The following is a 17,539-nucleotide window of genomic DNA, read 5'->3' as shown; positions in this document are numbered from 1 at the left end:
TTTTGCAGCATCCAACATCGGGATTGGTTTGTCCCCTTTCTTTGCTGTCGCAGGCCCCCCCCCCCCCGTGCCCTCCGGCTGACTGGGCTATCACCCCTGTCCCTGTGGTGTTGCCTGTGGGTTGGGTTTGGGATTGGGATGCCCCCGAGGAAAGTTCCCCCCTTTGGGGCCCTTGTGTTCCTGCACCTTTCCCTTGTGCCTGGTCCAATGGCTGCTTTTGGCTTTATTGTGACATTAGCTATCTTAGCCCTGACAAAAATTGCCCCAGCATACCTTCTGTGTCTGCCTGCTGTGTGGAAATTGACTGTGTGAGTGGTACAATAGGTGACTGGCTGAGGTCAAAAGGAAAAAGTATACCTGAGGACCCAGATGCCTGGGTGTTGCCTGTGCCATCTGTCCCGCAGTTCCAGCGTTGTCTGCCCTCCTCGCCTGGCTCCCTCTGTGCCTGGGATGCCGGCTGAATGAGGGGTGTGCTCCTGGTGCTAGCTACCTGGCCTGGTGCCGCTGAGTATTGCCTCGCTAGCCTATGCCATGCACGGCTCCCTCCTACCCTCAGACGTGCTTGCCCCTCATCTGCCTCATCTCTCCCAGAGGGGCTGCTGCTGCCATCTGAGAGGTATTCTGCGGAGCACGAGGGAGTGGGTGATGGGTGCCTGCTCCGTGAGGAGCGCTGCTGCCCCCCGTGAGCTGCCTGAGTAGTGGAGGTATCCCCCCCTGCCCGCCACTGCAGCCTCTCCTGCTGGGTGCCCACTGCTGAAGGTGCCTGTCTCCACACCTCCACTTCTGGGGGGAGCTGACTAGTGGGTGCTTGCCTGCTTGCCCTCCTGCCTCTGCTGGCCGGCCCCCTCTGTTGCGCACCTTCCCCCCTTGGAGCTGTGGCCCTCTGTGCCCGCTGCCACCCACTGCGTGGGTTCCCCTCTGCCAAACCGGAAGTGGCCCTCTGCTTCCTGCCCGGTTCCGCTGCTCCGCCCGCCGCATCCGGTGCTGTGATCGGGGGTTCGGGGGGCCCCCTACCTACTGTCCTGCTGGGATCCACGGCGCTTCTGGCTGCTGACTGGGTAGGTCGTGGGCTGGGGGTGGGCCTGTGGGCTCCTGCCGCCGGTGCTGGTTATGGACTGAGACGGTCAGGGGGCCTGGTGCGGCGGGGCCGCAAACTCCGTTCTTCCGAAGCCTCTGGTCCCGGCTGTTGTAGCATCTGCCCCAGCCATCCCTCTCCCTTCTTGGTCGCCTCTTCCCTCAGTCTGGTGAGTAACGCTTCCAGGGAGGACATGATCCATGCAGTTGCTGCCCTATCTCTTCTATTAACTGCCTTCCCACGCACTGATTGGCGCCTCCTTCTGCTCCCCCTTTTTAACCCCTGCTGACCCCATGCCTGAGCTGCCCAATCGGCGCTCACGTTGCCTGCCCAGTCATGCAGGTCCTCCTCCTATGCTGCGCCCGGTATCCAGGCCTCTCTTTATTGTATCTATATTTCTCTTTATGCTTCACTTCTCTCTTGCTTCCCTAGATATTTTCTTATTAATATTCATATCATAGGCCTATCATTAGGTGTCTATGAACACAAAAAGGGGGAAGACGATTCAGTCCAACTTTAAATGAAGAATTCTGCCTGAAGATTTGCTCATTAAGTTTGTTCTTCAAAAAACAATGATATAAGTTTAATCCCTGGCAGCCTTCCTGCATCATACATACAAGCTTAAAGGAACAGTAACACCAAAAAATGAAAGTGTTTTAAAGTAATTAAAATATAGTGTACAGTTGACCTGCGCTGGTAAAACTGGTAAGTTTGCAACAGAAACACTACTATAGTTTATATAAATGAGCTGCTATGTCAACACGGGGGCAGCCATTGAAGCTGGGAAAAAGGAGAAAAGGCACATAGCAGATAACAGATAAGCTTTGTAGAATATAATGGGGTTGTATCTGTTATCTGCTAAGTAACCTGTGCCTTTTCTCCTGTAAATGGCTGCCCCCATGGCTACACAGAAGCTTTATTATATAAACTATAGTAGTCTTTCTAAGGAAAACACACCAGTTGTACCAGTGCAGAGCAGCATTACATTATATAGTAATTACTTTTATACACTTTCATTTTTTGGTGTTACTGTCCCTTTAATGCTTACTGAACCTCATTTCTACTTTCTTTACCTCTGCCATACACATGCACCCCTACTTACTCATACTGTTGACTCATTTGTTTTTTTATTTCCTTTATGTTCCATAGACTACCCAATGGGTGTAATTGGCGATTATAATACAAACTGTAACTGGTTTATAGTAGCTTGTGAACACTGACAAATTATAAATACTATTTTTAAACAAAATGTATTCAGAATGGTTATAAGAATATGTTGTTTTTCTGTTATTCAAATTACTTTGTTAAAGATTAGCATTTAAAAAATGATGCTATTTTATTTTTTTTACTATTTTTTTTTCTTTTTGATTGGCACTGGTTTAGCCTCTCTTTTTGAGAACCCATATTTCTCATTGTATTTAATGTATTGATGTCCAAGTGCATTTTCAAAGTATTACAATTTCCCACCTGAGTATTAGATAACATAACTGTTGATAAGGTGGTATTGAAGGCATGATACACATCATTCCAAAATGAGAGTTTAAAGCCAAAAGTAAACACATTTGATATCCCCTATAACATGTTCTGAAATAGTTCTCTTTGGCTTGTGAGCTGTTCCAAAGGATGCATTTTCATTTCAGATAACAATAGCCAACTTTCATTTTGTTCCTCATTCTCCTCCTCTGTTTATTCGATATCTAGCGGTTTCATTTCACATGTGTATTTTTTGCAGCTATATGGCTTATAAGTCAATATATTTACATTTTTTGGTGTTCCTTTTTAGCTACATAACGTATTCTTACACAATTGGTTCAACAAGGATAAATAATAGTATATTCAAATAAGCATACTAAATATATTAACACTGAGCAGCAAAAAAAGGTATCCTTGATTTATGAAGAACTTCAAACTCAGAGCACCACTTGAATTTATTTTTATTTTCATATTGTCTCACTTGAAACTTTTTTTACACATTCAATTTGGTCCCAGTTCCACATTATACAAGATAGATGGGGAGGCCCTTCCTGTGAGGTCCACTCACCACTGCACATAAGCACTATTATTCAGCATTACTAAAAACCATTTAATACAATTAACATTTTTTGCCCTGATACTCCATGTATAAAATGATTTTAGTAACCATACGGTAGTTCTTCTTTCTAAGGTAAACTTATTTCACAAAATTAAGGAGGCACCTTTTACCCTGTGTATAACTTTATATTACTTTATTATTTTCTAATGTGGTATGTAAAAGTTTCACTACTCTTTTGTAACATTTAAAGTTTTTGGGCAGGCAGAGTATGGCACACACAAGGAACAAAGGGCAGACAGAATATGGCACACACAGGCAGCAAAGTATGGCATGGGCAGGCAAAGTATGGCACACACAGGCAGCATAGGACAGGCAGAGTATGGTACACTGTTAGAATTCATAGAGCTCTAATTAACTTTATATAACCATTAACCATGATTAACCATATAACTTCTAGCTACTAACAGCTAAGGACAAGTTAAATATAACTCTGAATGAATGTGGAGTGACAGGTGGCTTTGGGGAAGACTGATGATTTTAGTATCCTTGCAGGATAGAGTTTGAAATCAACCTTTCATACATTTATATATGAATATTTATGTGTATGTCCAATTTAATATTAGGTTTCATATGTGAAATTCTGTTAGATAATTGTTTATAAACAGAAATAACACTAACGCATGATTCACAAACACTTAGATGCGCTAAATATCGCATTTGTCAGTGCAAATAATAACACCTACTTGGGGCAGGCGGTAATTATAGAAAAGTACAGTTAATGAGCTTTTGGCAATAAAATATGGACTTTGCAGTGTGATTTATTCAAGTATGTGTTGGCCCTAGAGTGATGCATCCTCCAGTTTGCAGGGAAATGGTCATTTTCTTAAAAGTAGTTTTACGAAAGTAATAAGTAATAAGCAGCTGAAGTGAGCAAATGTTTAACATAATAGCAAGAACATAGCAAGAACATTACTTCTAATCAGCTCTCTCACCTCTTTATTTAGTCAGCAACTTGTGGTGGGCCACATTGGACATAACTGTTTAGTTAGTTTGTGATCACGCAGGTCAGATTCAGAAGGAAACTAACTGAACAGTTATGTCCCATATGGCCCCCCCTTAAGTCACTGATTGGTTACTTACTTCTAACAGCTTATAGAGCTGTAAAGGAGGAAGTAGTGTTTTGGCTATTATGTTAGACATCCATTCACTCCAGCCTTTATAGATTACATTTTTGGCTAACTAACTATATTTTTTTATTTTTCATAGTCTATTTTATTCAGTTACATTTTTACACTGAACTGTTTTTTAAAGGAAATCTATCATGGGAAAATGCATCAGTTAATAGCACTGCTCCAGCAGAGTTCTGCATTGAAATCTATTTTTTAAAAGAACAAACAGATTTTTTTATATTTCATTTTGAACTTTGACATGGGGCTAGCCACACCCTTACTTTCCCAGGTACCCGCAGCCATGTGACTTGTGCTCAGATAAATTTCAGTCACTCTTTACTACTGTGCTGCAAGATGTAGTGATGGAGAATAGCAGGAGAATAACAACTTTATCTTTAGCTAGCAATTTGATTGCACCTACAGCCATTCCCCTACAAAATGTGAATTTATACAGGGGGTATATCCATAATTTTCCTTTGCTAAAGCTCTGCCCTCTCCTGTGGAAGATGGGTTTTACAAAAGATTGCCCCACCAAATGATAACGATCCAACATACAGCCAATTTACAGAAATATATTGTATATGGTAGTTTTTTAACAAGGGAATGTGTTATGCCCATTGCTGTGAAGACAGCCCCGTAAACATCTGAAGAAGACACTTACGGTTAAGCAGCAAAAAAACATACAACACTGTCCCTTTAATGTGGAGGAGGTGGTAGAATCTATTATCATGATGTTATGTTAGGTAAAGGTGTAACCCTATGGGGCGGTTTGCATCATGTAACTGCCTAAACACATATAAGGCTAGAAGTGTGACAGATATCTCTTGGCTTATTTTACCTACTACTGTACCTTGCAAGGCAGACCATTACAGAAAGCCCAAAGATCCTGGGAAACTTTCAGTTACAATGCCAGCATTTCTGAGGAATTTGTTGCTATTTAGGTGCAGGAATTACTTTTTTGCCTGAAAATGCTAACTAGTGTACTTTAATGGGATCCACAAGGGATTTATATCCCTAGGCAAAATAAATGCTGCCCTGTGTGATATCATCACAGTGGGGCCGATTCACTACAGGTCGTTAACACTTAACGCATAGTTTTATGTGTTAAAAAGTGTTACTTAATTAAGCACCGATTCATCAAACTAATTTCGCACCTATTACTACTCATACCACAGGCGCAACAAACTCAGTTATCGGAAAGCGTTATGTCCGTCGCATTGCGATAATTATCTAATAGAAATAAATATAATGTATAATCCACAGACATATTTGAAGTGTTAAAAGCATGAAATATAGTGCTAATATTAACACCTACTTAGCTTAGGCGTTACTCCAAAAGATTTCGGTTCATAAGCGTGAAGACAACATGGAGTTTGCAGTCGGATTTTTGTTAGATTATGAAGAAGAAAATCAAGTATGTAATCGTCCTAGAGTGATGCATGCTTCAGTTTTCAGGGAACCTGTCATTTTCAGAATGGTAGTTTTCAGAAAGTAACGGTTACGTGCGTAATAGCGTGCGCTAATATCGCGTGCTACGAAATAACGCATAATATATTGCATGCTTTCAAATATTGCTTAAAAATATGTCATCACAACATAAATAACGACAATAAAATTGCTTCTTAATTCAGACAAGTGTCTTTTTTGTGAATCGATCGTTAATTCTCCAAATATAAGAAGTGATAATATTTTTAACCCATGCTAAAGATAACTCGTTTAGTGAATTGGCCCCAGTGTCCTCAAAGGATTCTGTGATATACCATAGAGTTCAGGTGGCCATACATGAGCAGATTGAAGCTGCCGATTCGAGTCCTTCAGACCGTTTTGGCAGCTTATCTGCCTTTGTATGAGGACCCCCGAAGGGCCTCCCTGATTGATATCTGCCCGAAAATCAGCCAGACGCCAGTTTCGTTTTCCTGTCGTATTGTAGACCACATTGGCTCATTGATGTGGTCCTTGGTTTGACAGCTCCTAGGTCCAAATGATAAAATTAGCCCAATATCTCCCACCTTACATGGGCACATCATGAGGAGATCCACTCGTGACCCCGCCAAGCAAGCAGATCTTAATGTGTATGGCCACCTTAAGTCAGGACCTACAATATCTGTTATTTTTTATGGCCTTCATTCTAAAGCAGCCATGGGAAATTTCTTTTTGTATTTCTGTTTTTCATATGTATATTTCAAGAACATGCTGCTGCTTTTTTGTTTGTTTTTAGGAATTTACCTGGTTTTGCTTTGGGACTTTTCTTTTTTGGTGGGGTAAGGGGTTAGTGTTGGTGTGGGCTGTGGACTTTTTGGTTTGGTGGAAGGGAATGCAAGTCAAACTGGACAGATAGAGGATTTTGAAACTTGCTATCCATTAGGTGTTGGCGAAACTGGTGGACTGCTCTAAAGCAAATTTAACCACTTTTGTTTTATTAGTATAGGAGTTGTACCATGTATGTCTTTCTTTATTTCAAGTATTTTATCTTATTAAAAATCCCTGTGATAAATATTAACTCAACATTAATCAAAACAGTGAATTTGCTAATAATGGGTGACAATGTACGCTTTTATAACATGTTTAAATAGCTCTGATATTAATACACACCCAAAACACAGTTGCATCTTCTATGTATATTAAAAGCTGAATGTGCTAAACAAAACAGAAAAAGAAGCTATTTTATTATGGAAATTACTTTAAAATGGAACACACAATCTTACTTTAGATTTCGATTGTCTCTTCATCCACGTATTTTGCAGCTTTTAATACAAAGAGATAACAGTTTGTAATAACAGTTCACTCTTGCTATTCTAGTTTTACATAAAGCAGGAGATAAGTACATTCCTGCCTTTATGCATAGACAGATTATATTCTCTATCCATATGCAAATGTAAATCTCATTAGCCATATGAATAAATTCAATTCTGTGACTGTAGTTTGTTCAAACACTGTTGCTGGCACCATTGACTTTAGTTTACTTTATAAAATCATCCCAGCCGTGCTTAGATACTTCTATGAAGCTTTAGTCCCACTTTGAAGATTGCTAGTAAAGAAAGAATCACCACCAGGACATGTATTTTACTGCCAGAGGTGAATGCATTATTTTAAATTATTTTAGAATGAAACAAAACATGAAATTGGACAAGGATTTAGGTCTACCCTTCATCTTAATCAATAATTAATTCTTCATCCAATTTTTTTTTTAAGTGTTCTTAGGGTAATGCATATGCCCTGGATTACATTCCCAGATGGGAAAGGAATTTTATTGTGAGTATATGTGTTTTTTAAAAGGGGATAGGTAGTTAAAATCTGTGGTTTTAGCAGTTTTGTTTTTTAAAATGTGGAGTTTTAGCTTCCTTGCATTGCCTTGAGGATCCCCTTTTCTTTATCACAGCCTTACCTTCACAGTACAGTATATTTTGCTGTACTGACATTTGTACTACAATCCAGTATCATGAAATGAAACTCGAAGACTATATTCATATTCAAAGAAATCTGACTATGCTTTTGTGGACGCTTAGTATTTTTTCCCTTGTTGCACTGTGCAAACAAAGTGTTCACAAATAAAATATACAAAATTATACCTCTTTTGGACTGCAGTTCTGAAGGAGTGCTCCTCCCAAAATTTTACTTTTTGCCTCTGTGGTTTCTTTTGTTGGATGGGCAGCACAGTGGCCCAATGGACAGTATTTCCAAAAGACCATACAGACAGGTTAAATGGATCCTGATAGCAGTTCTATTGTGTATCTGGCTTCTTCAGACATATCAGAATCAGACACAATGCATTGAGATGGCTGTCTACACACCAATATTACAGCTAAAAAAATACATTTATTGGTTGAAGAATAAAATTTTAAATGTTAGAATCAATTATTTGCAATGTGAACAGAGTAATATAGTACTACACACTATACCATAAAAATCATGATAGAATCCCTTTAATAGTTTATGTTAGAAGATTCTATTGAAACAGATGTCTCCCTATTTACTGTACCAACCATGGACCACTGGCTGAACCTAATTAGGGTTAGGCTGCCTTTAATACAGTTATCATATTTATCAAGAGGTCATTTGATAAATATGGCAACAGTTGTCACAGTACACTGATAACTTGTGATGAGCGAATCTGAACTCCAAATACATTAAAGTCAATGGGAGTCTCACACCTACCATGTGATCCCTGCCTCATAGAGCTTACATAGAGCTTAACTTACATATTAGTGCTGCAGGTTACAGTGAGTAACACTGCAAGTGCCAGTTCCCAGATCATGCGCTATGTGAGTGCTCCAAGAAGTAGTCTTTGAGTTTAGTTCAGAAAGGACTGAGGGAGGATTCTCTCCAAAGGAAATCAGGGATTCCAAATGTAAGGAGCAGCAAGGCAGAAAGGTTTAAGATGGGACATGGCAGTAGTAGTTGGGGTGGGGTGCAACCAAGTGTTTGCTCTGAGAGGAGCAGAGGAGTCGTCCAGGAACGTATGGAGGTTCAAGGAAGAGATGTAGTGAGGAGCAGAGGAATTTTATCAAATTGCCAATTTTAGGAAAGCATTGCAATAGTTTGGAGTAAAAAGATATGGGTGCCTATCACTAGTTTAGTTCTGAAAAGATGGAGGGATGGGATTCCAAATGTAAGGAGCAGCAAGGCAGAAAGGTTTAAGGTGAGACACGGCAGTAGTAGTGGGGGTGGGGTGCAACAAAGCAGTTTCTCTAAGAGGAGCAGAGTCGTCGTCCAAGAACGTATGGAGGCTCAAGGAAGAGATGTAGTGAGGTGCAGAGGAATTTCATCAAATCGCCAATTTTGGGAAAGCATTGTAACTCTGTAGTTTGGAGTAGAAAGACATGGGTGTCTATTTTTAATTCACCTGAACGTGTACTTTCTAAAAATATATGGTTTGGGGGGGAGGGTCAACACATTTTTTTGTCTTTTTACCCCACAAAAATGCTGTAATTGTTTTGAATTTTCAAAAGCTAAAGTGATTTCTGGGGCAATTTGTATGCACTAACTTTCTTTGGGGTCTCTAAATGCCAGATCCTTTGGTAATCCTATGCACAATGGACCCTTGGCTTTCATATTAAGGATATTTTTTCTTGGTACCTTAGAATTGGTACACTTTGGGGCAGATTTACTAATCCATGAATTCGAATCCCAAATGGGAAAAATTCGAATTGGAAACGAAAATTTCTGAAAATCGCAAATATCCCGAAAATGCTTCCAAAAAAATTGTATTAGTCACGATAATATTGTATTTGTGATCCGAAAGTCACAAAATTTTCGTACCGAACCATTGTAAACAGCGGTAAAACCTTTACGATTTTTTCCGCGCAAGCATACAAAAAAGTCGTGTGGTGTACGAAAAAGTCATGCGGACGCCCGAAAAATTCGGCGAAAATATGCTCGGAGTGTTCGAATGAACGCTCTGAGCGTTTGTGCTTTTGTAAATGTGCCCCTTAGATTGTAAGCTCTACGAGGCAGGCACCTCCTTCTTACTGTGTCTCATACCACATGGCACTTAATCACTGTGTATTTATATATATTTATCGTATTTCAGATTCAGTAGAATGTGTACTTTTAAAAAATATATGGTTTCCTGGGGTAAAACTAATGTTCCAGGATTTTTGGCAGATTTTTTGTTGTAATGCTTTGAAAATTTGGTAATTTACTGCTGGGAGTTTTTGATCCATAGAAGTCAGAAATCTCCATAAAATGATACATATCAGGTATTGGTACATTCCAAATCAGTTTAATTTGTGTTCATATAACAAAATATGTTCCTGGTATAAATCCCTATATCATGAAAAATATAAATTTTCCTTTTTTTGTATTTAGAGCTCGAAATCTTGTTCCAGGAATGGAAATACACAAAAACTCAGGCAGATTTTTTTTTTAGGTTCTGCTGAAAAAAAAAACCAATATATAGTTTTCCTACCTAAACTAACCTTTCCACCCCCCCCACCTGAAATGTGGAAATTGGCTGCAAACCTATGCCTGGCGAAACAATTTGCTGATCATTATAAAAAACTTCTTAAGACCATTTTCTGAAGAACATTTGAGAAAATCCAAGTGGGACTGCAGATCACAATGTTTGTATCCTTCCTTTTCACCTTTAGAAGAAAAAACACACAAATACTTTTATTATAAATCTAACTATAATTTTCATTTTATTTATCATGCTTGGTTGAAGGCAAACATGGTTAATCCTGCCAGTAACTCTGTAAACCTAGTAACATGATAGACGAATGATACACATTGCACCAATGTGTCTAATGGTAGTAAAAAGCTATTCATCTGAAAAAATGTAATTGATTGCAGCCGTCATGAAAGACAACGAAAAAATGATGAAAAACTGAAGCAATTTTACATTTCCTAGTTTCAGTATGACAGCAGTCACGCTAGGGCAATAACCAAGTAGTAAATGAAATAAGTGTTGTCTCTTGAGATCTGTATGCAATCAAACATTATTGATATTTCTCTAGCACTTATATGACTTTTCCTACAAAGAAAATACAATATACACCTTACAATTTATATACATTGTCCTAATAACTGAATTTTTACCTCAGCCATGGCAGCACCATAGCATAATCTATGCCCTACATTGTATCACATCAAGTTCATAACAAGTTAAGATAATAAACTAGTGTCTCACAGAGAGATGTGTCGTAATGCCTCCCTAATTAGACACAAAACTAGCAATATAAATATCCTTATTAGTGATCTGTGGCCAGGCCCGGTGAGTCAGTTGGGTTTGGGCCTACCTCAGCACATCACCTGCGGGTTGCGGGCAGGTTCGGGTTGAGCGCTTCCACTCACCCTCTCAGCCTGAGACACTGCCGCCTTTCCAGTCCCAGCTTCGAAATTTATAAGCGCACACCTGACATGCCCTGCCCCTTTTGTGACATCATTGCATTGCATCATTTTTCATCTCTTTAAACAACACAAAGCAAGCACAAGTACTTATTACAGAGATAATTATTTAAATACTCAGAAGCCCATACAAGCATGTCCCAAAATATGTAGCAAAGACTGAATCAATTTCCACACTCTTAAGTGACAAAACAGGATTTGGGAGAAGGGGAAATTTGTACCAAAATTTGACAAGCACTAATCAAGACAATACAATTAATATGCAGATAGATATGATTATAGAAAATGTGCAGATAAATCAGATGGAATCTATACTCACATGGTCCATCTCTGCAAAGTATAACAATTTTAAATCTGGACTGTAAGGAAAGATACCCTGCGTTATTGTGAAATATATAAATCTATATTGATTGTTGCCAATGTCAGCCTGTGTTGCCAGTTCAGAAATGCTAAAATATATGTTTTGGCCACGTAACGTGGTATAAGCATGGCCTTTTTTTCTCTGTAGGCATAAAGGAGATATGGTATTTTACTATTTAATAAAAAGGGCATAATTTTATTCTCATTATAATTTCTTGTTTTATTGTCATTCTCTGCCACATCTTGGGGGGTATGGGTAAACCGATTTAGAAACTGGCATTGCCTGAAAAAAAAGAGCAACGTGGAACCACTCATCATTGATAGAATGCAGGTGGAGAGGGTTTCAGTGTTTAAATTCCTAGGAATGGAGTTGGAGGATGATCTGACGTGGAGTGTTAACACTAAGGGGCTGTTAAAGAAAGCGCAGCAAAGACTGTACTTTATGAGAGTTCTGAGGAAAAACCATCTACCTAAAAATCTGCTTCTTGCCTTTTATCATTGTTCCATCGAAAGCATACTTACGTATGGACTATGTGTGTGGTTTGGTGCCTGTACCTCCAAAGAGGTTAAGGCACTTCAGAGGGTTGTCAGGTCAGCAGAGAAAATAATTGATTGTCCGCTCCCAACCCTGGAACACATCTACATCTCCCGTTGCAGGAAAAAAGCTCTGGGCATTGTACACGACCCGACTCATCCTGGCCACTGTCTCTTCCAGCTCTTGCTATCGGGGAGGAGATATAGAACAATGAAAGCCAGAACTAATCGTCTGAGAGACAGCTTCTATCCAAAAGCAATTATGGCTTTAAATATGTAACAGTAGAATATATTATCTTTTACTATGCCACTGCTTTGAGTTGTTGCTTGTTTCTTTTAAATCTCGTTGTTTACTATGTGACAATGACAATAAAGATATATTCTATTCTATATTCTTTTCTACTAAGAGTGGCATTTAGGTATTTATTTTGTACTGAATTGCCCACAGAAGCTTTTATCACTAACACTTGAAAGAAATGCCAATTACCATCAATGCATTTAGAGTGAGAAAAAAACATGAGAACAATTCCCATTGATTTTCATATATTTGGCATGAAAAAATGCGCTGAAAAAACACCTACTGGCAAAATGTCACAATTCATTTTTCAGTGAAACAGAACAGTTTCTCTCATCACTGATAGTAAATGCCCCAAGATTCATTTCTGGCACTTATTTGCTGCAGGGGTACAAACCAAGACAGACAGTAACTGATATTCTACAACAATTTTTAAGACATACAAAAAGAGAGGTCAATAGAAGTAACTTTTTAATACTGGTACAGATACAGTATGGGATTCCTTATTCGGTTACCCGACAATATGCTAAACAAGTATTTAATTATCTATTTTAATTGCAACCTTTAAAGGAGACATATCATATAAAAATTAAGAATGTACGAGTGAATTATACTCCTCTAGATATAGAAGGATTGTGCTAAAAAAGTTGTGTTTCCAACAAATTTTTTGAGAAATTCCACCAAAACCCCACTAGTCCTGCCTATCTATTCCACTTCCTGCTGGCTGAATTCTCTGGATGTGCAGGGGAGGCGGCAGCTCTCAGTATAGGCACTGTAGGATAGGAACCAATCAGCAGCTAGGCTGACCTGATAGGGAACTAAAGCCTGGCTGTGCTTGTGTGACTGCAGGGCTGTGATTGGCAATCCCCCGCCTACTGTGCTTCTGGCAGGGACTGTTAGGGCATAACCACCCTTCATTTGAAACACAGACAGAGACTGGATAGGATGTAAAGGGAGCTCCAATAAATTGGACATTATTACAGATAGGGTTCATTTTAGCCCAAAGTTAAACCAGCACCAGCCTACAAAATTAGGGTTTTTTGCATTTATCCAATATGTCTCCTTTAATTCCAGTAAACACCACTGCCTTTCTGATGAATATTCTGTTTGTTTGTTTGTTTGTTTTTAATACATTTTTGCAAGTTAATATTTAATTTCTTAACTACCTGCCTATATCTTATATGGCTTTATTTTTTTTAGAAATAATGATTAAAACGATATAATAGAGGACATTTCTTTCATCTTTAAGCTGTAAAATTGCTACTACCGAATCATATCTTCAATAGCCACTTCTATTTTAGCAGAAGTGTCAAATTAAAAATGAGAAACTGAGTATAAAGAAAGAGGTCCACTTTGCTTTTGAAAGCATGTTCCCTTATTTAGCATTTATAATGGATGTTCATGATATAACGTGCTAACATTTCCAGTAAATTAAGAAACGTCAGCTCTACGACCCAGCTCCAAAGCAAGCTTCATTAGTTCTTCATAGAACTACTCATTAGCACTTCTAAATTCTCAAGGTGATAAATCATTACTGGAATTAGTTTCACTAGTTAAAAAAGCCCTTCTGCTAAAGATAAAAAGCCAGTAGCATTCAACTCCAGTTATTTATATAATCTTAAAAAAGCCAATTCTAAGAACTACTAAAACTACTGCCACTGAAGTTTTCAAATATACTCAAGCTCTATCTTCTAAACTATCAGGCAAATGTTTTCAGAAATCAGTCAAAATATCAAAATACAAAGTTCTTTTTATCAGTTCCCATATCCCTGGTACTAATTGGATGTTTACATTTGTTCAACATCAATATCAGATATGCATGTACTGTATCTACTGGTAGAGTAGCACCACTTAGCAAAAGGACTTTGAACCCAATTTCTCTGGTTAACAGAGGCAACTGTGGTTTAGAAAGAATAAACCTAATACTGTGGCACAATAGATATAATAAAAGATTGCTTTCATCATATCTCTGGGGATAAAAAATGCTCTTCATAGAGCCAATTTTATATTGTTCTGCTTTGGATTAAAGAATTTGTTCTTCCTTTTAACTAGATCAATACAAGAAACAGTTTATGCTATACCTATATACACTGTAAATTGTACAGTACAAATGTATATACAATTGTGGCCAAATATATTGACACCTTTACACTATTTTTCAATAACTCACAACATACTCTATAATAAATTGATCTTCTGCAAAATTAGTTTGAAGTTTCCAGGTTTCCACAACCTTTCTTTATTAAGATCTGTTTTATGCAATGTTTTATCCAATGCAGATCTTAACACATCCTTTAGCTTTATCTATCCTATCTATCTAATCTATATATCTAACTAATATATGTAATTTTATCTATCTATCTATTTCAAGCAAACCCTAAACATCAGTTAATTCTCTTTCATGTTTTACTCTAGGGATGGTGTTGTTTTCATTGCTTCATTCTTTTCTTGTAAAAAAAAAAAAAAAAGTGCCATGTACTCTAATCTATAAAAAAATGCAAAGTCACTTTCTCCAGAGACACCAATCAAACTGAAGATAAAACCCTTGCTCCAGGGGGATCTTAAAAGAGTTTTCACCACTTCAAACAAAGTATAGTACAATACCTTAAAGGGTTTCAGGTCTTTCTGCTTTGCTGGAGCTCCAGAGAGACAATCTCGTACACACAAGCCAGCTCACACTGACCAGTGACCATGAGATTCAGAGAGTATAAATCCTGAGGAAACATAAGTTGTTTTCTCCAGACCATAGCAAACCTGGAGCTCACTATTTAGTTTTCCTTCCCCTTTAAAAAAATAGTTAAAAAAAAAAAAAATACCCCCCCCTACAGCATAAGGCTGAGGGAAGTGGTAAAAATATACATATACATTTCCTGAGGTAAAAATCTCCATACAACTATATGTATTTGGTATCAGCACATTTATTAAACATACAAGTTTATAAATCAGTCATATTTTAACATATATAATGTATATATATATTATTCTTTATTTTTTGGTATTTAGACCCTTAAATCTTGTTCCAGAAACAGAATTACACAAAAATTGGAAATGCCCCTGAAGTAAAATGACTGGCAAATAAAATGCAAAATCCTGCTTGCAAAATCATGTAGATGTGGGACTTGGTTTGATGGCAGACCAGTAGTGATGAGCTAATCTGTCCCATTTCGGAAAAATACGCAAAACTGCCAAAAAAATTCATGAAACGGCGAAAAATTTGCAGAAAGCATTGAAGCCAATGGATGACACTTTACATGCGGCAAATTTTACACGCAAGGCATTTTTTTTTACTCCAAATGCATTAAAGTCAATGTGCGGTTTTTTTTATCAGTGACCTTTTTGCCTTGCTGACTTTTTTGCCTCTGCAACATTTTTACGGAATTTTGCTGCAAATCTGTGCCTGGTGAAAAAATTCACTCATCACAAACCAACAGATTTAATAAGTGCTAAAGACAAATTAATAAAAAATGTCAGTAAAATGTCATCTAAAAGACAAAACCTGAAAACTGTCCATTTAAAAGACAGATTCACAAAAGTAGAGATAGAGGTTTCTGAATAAGGTGAAAAATCTAACAAATCATCTCTGCTTTATTTTGTCTCAATATCACCACTTTTTGTAACTCCCCCTGAGAGTTGCTTGTTTAGAAAAAAAATATATACAAAGCTATAGAGATGTTAAGCTCTTCAGTTAGTTTATAGGAATGTGTGTATATATATATATATATATATATATAATACACCAATAGGTCCGCACTCCCTTTAATTAATCCTTTAGGCAAAATGAGCTGGTGCTACATAGGGTTGTACCTTGTATATTTCTCCAAAAGTTATGTGCACTCCAGCGTAGATCAATTAGCTAATTTATCTACGCTGGAGTGCACATAACTTTTGAAGAAATATATATATATATATATATATATATATATATATATATATATATATAAATAAAATGATGCAGGAAGGAACCGCTCTCACAGGTCTTAGTCATCCATAAAGAACTTTATTTAGAAAGGCACGACAACTGTTGTCGTGCCTTTCTAAATAAAGTTCTTTATGGATGACTAAGACCTGTGAGAGCGGTTCCTTCCTGCATCATTTTGTATATTCCATACTTCGGTACTGCACCCAGGCATGATTTTTTGGATTTAAACGTGAGTGCCAGCTTCTTAGATGCATTATATATATATATATATCCAAATGGTGTCCGCTCTCCAAGGCTTAATATTCTGCGGGGTGCTTAGCCAAAATTATGTATGTATAGAAAATAATCATCTGTGGCCAGCACACCCTTCAATGTTTCATCAAAAATTTTTTTATTGTAGATATATTGTTAAAACCAACGTTTCGGTCCTTATTAGAAGAAAGGTCCTAATAAGGACCGAAACGTTGGTTTTAACAATATATCTACAATAAAAATTTTTTTGATGAAACATTGAAGGGTGTGCTGGCCACAGATGATTATTTTCTATATATATATATATATAAGGTGCTTGAGAGAGGGTCAGCACTCACAGGACTTATACAAACAAATTATTTTATTAAAGAGGAGACTAACGTTTCGGCCAGCACTCTAGCCTTTTTCTCAAGGAAAGGTCCTAATGAGGACCGAAACGTTGGTTTTAACAATATATCTACAATAAAAAAATTTTGATAAAACATTGAAGGGTGTGCTGGCCACAGATGATTATTTTCTATACATACATAATTTTGGTTAGCACCCCGCAGAATATTGAGCCTTGGAGTGCGGACACCATTTGGACTGATATATATATATATATATATAGACAAAGAAGTAGTGACGGCATGCACAGGAATTTTCCCACTAGGAGACATGAATTGTACAATTTATTTGATGCCTCCTAGTGTGAAAATTCCTGTGAGTGCCGTCACTACTTCTTTGTCTACATTTGTAAGCCTGCACTGGCACCCAGGTAGCATTTTTGATCTTTTGGTGTGCAGCTTAATGACTATATATATATATATATATATACATATAATTTGCACTGGGGTGATTTGGAGGGGTTAGATCTTGAAGCGTTTTTGTCTTTTTTTCAACTAACTTAACTGTAGCTATAGTTTCTACTATTGTATAGGAGGAGGAGGATACTTTTTTTACTCAGCACCAATAATTATTCTGAGAGAACAGTGCCTGCCTTCTGCTTATCCAAGCCTTTCTTTTTTCTCTAGCTGGTGACTACCCAATCTTTTAGTATGCTTGCATGATTAATCAC

This window comes from Xenopus tropicalis, chromosome 5, assembly GCF_000004195.4.
Source record: "Xenopus tropicalis strain Nigerian chromosome 5, UCB_Xtro_10.0, whole genome shotgun sequence".
Lineage (NCBI taxonomy): Eukaryota > Metazoa > Chordata > Amphibia > Anura > Pipidae > Xenopus > Xenopus tropicalis.
The sequence above is the reverse complement of the archived record's forward strand: the minus strand, read 5'-3'. Positions refer to the sequence as shown.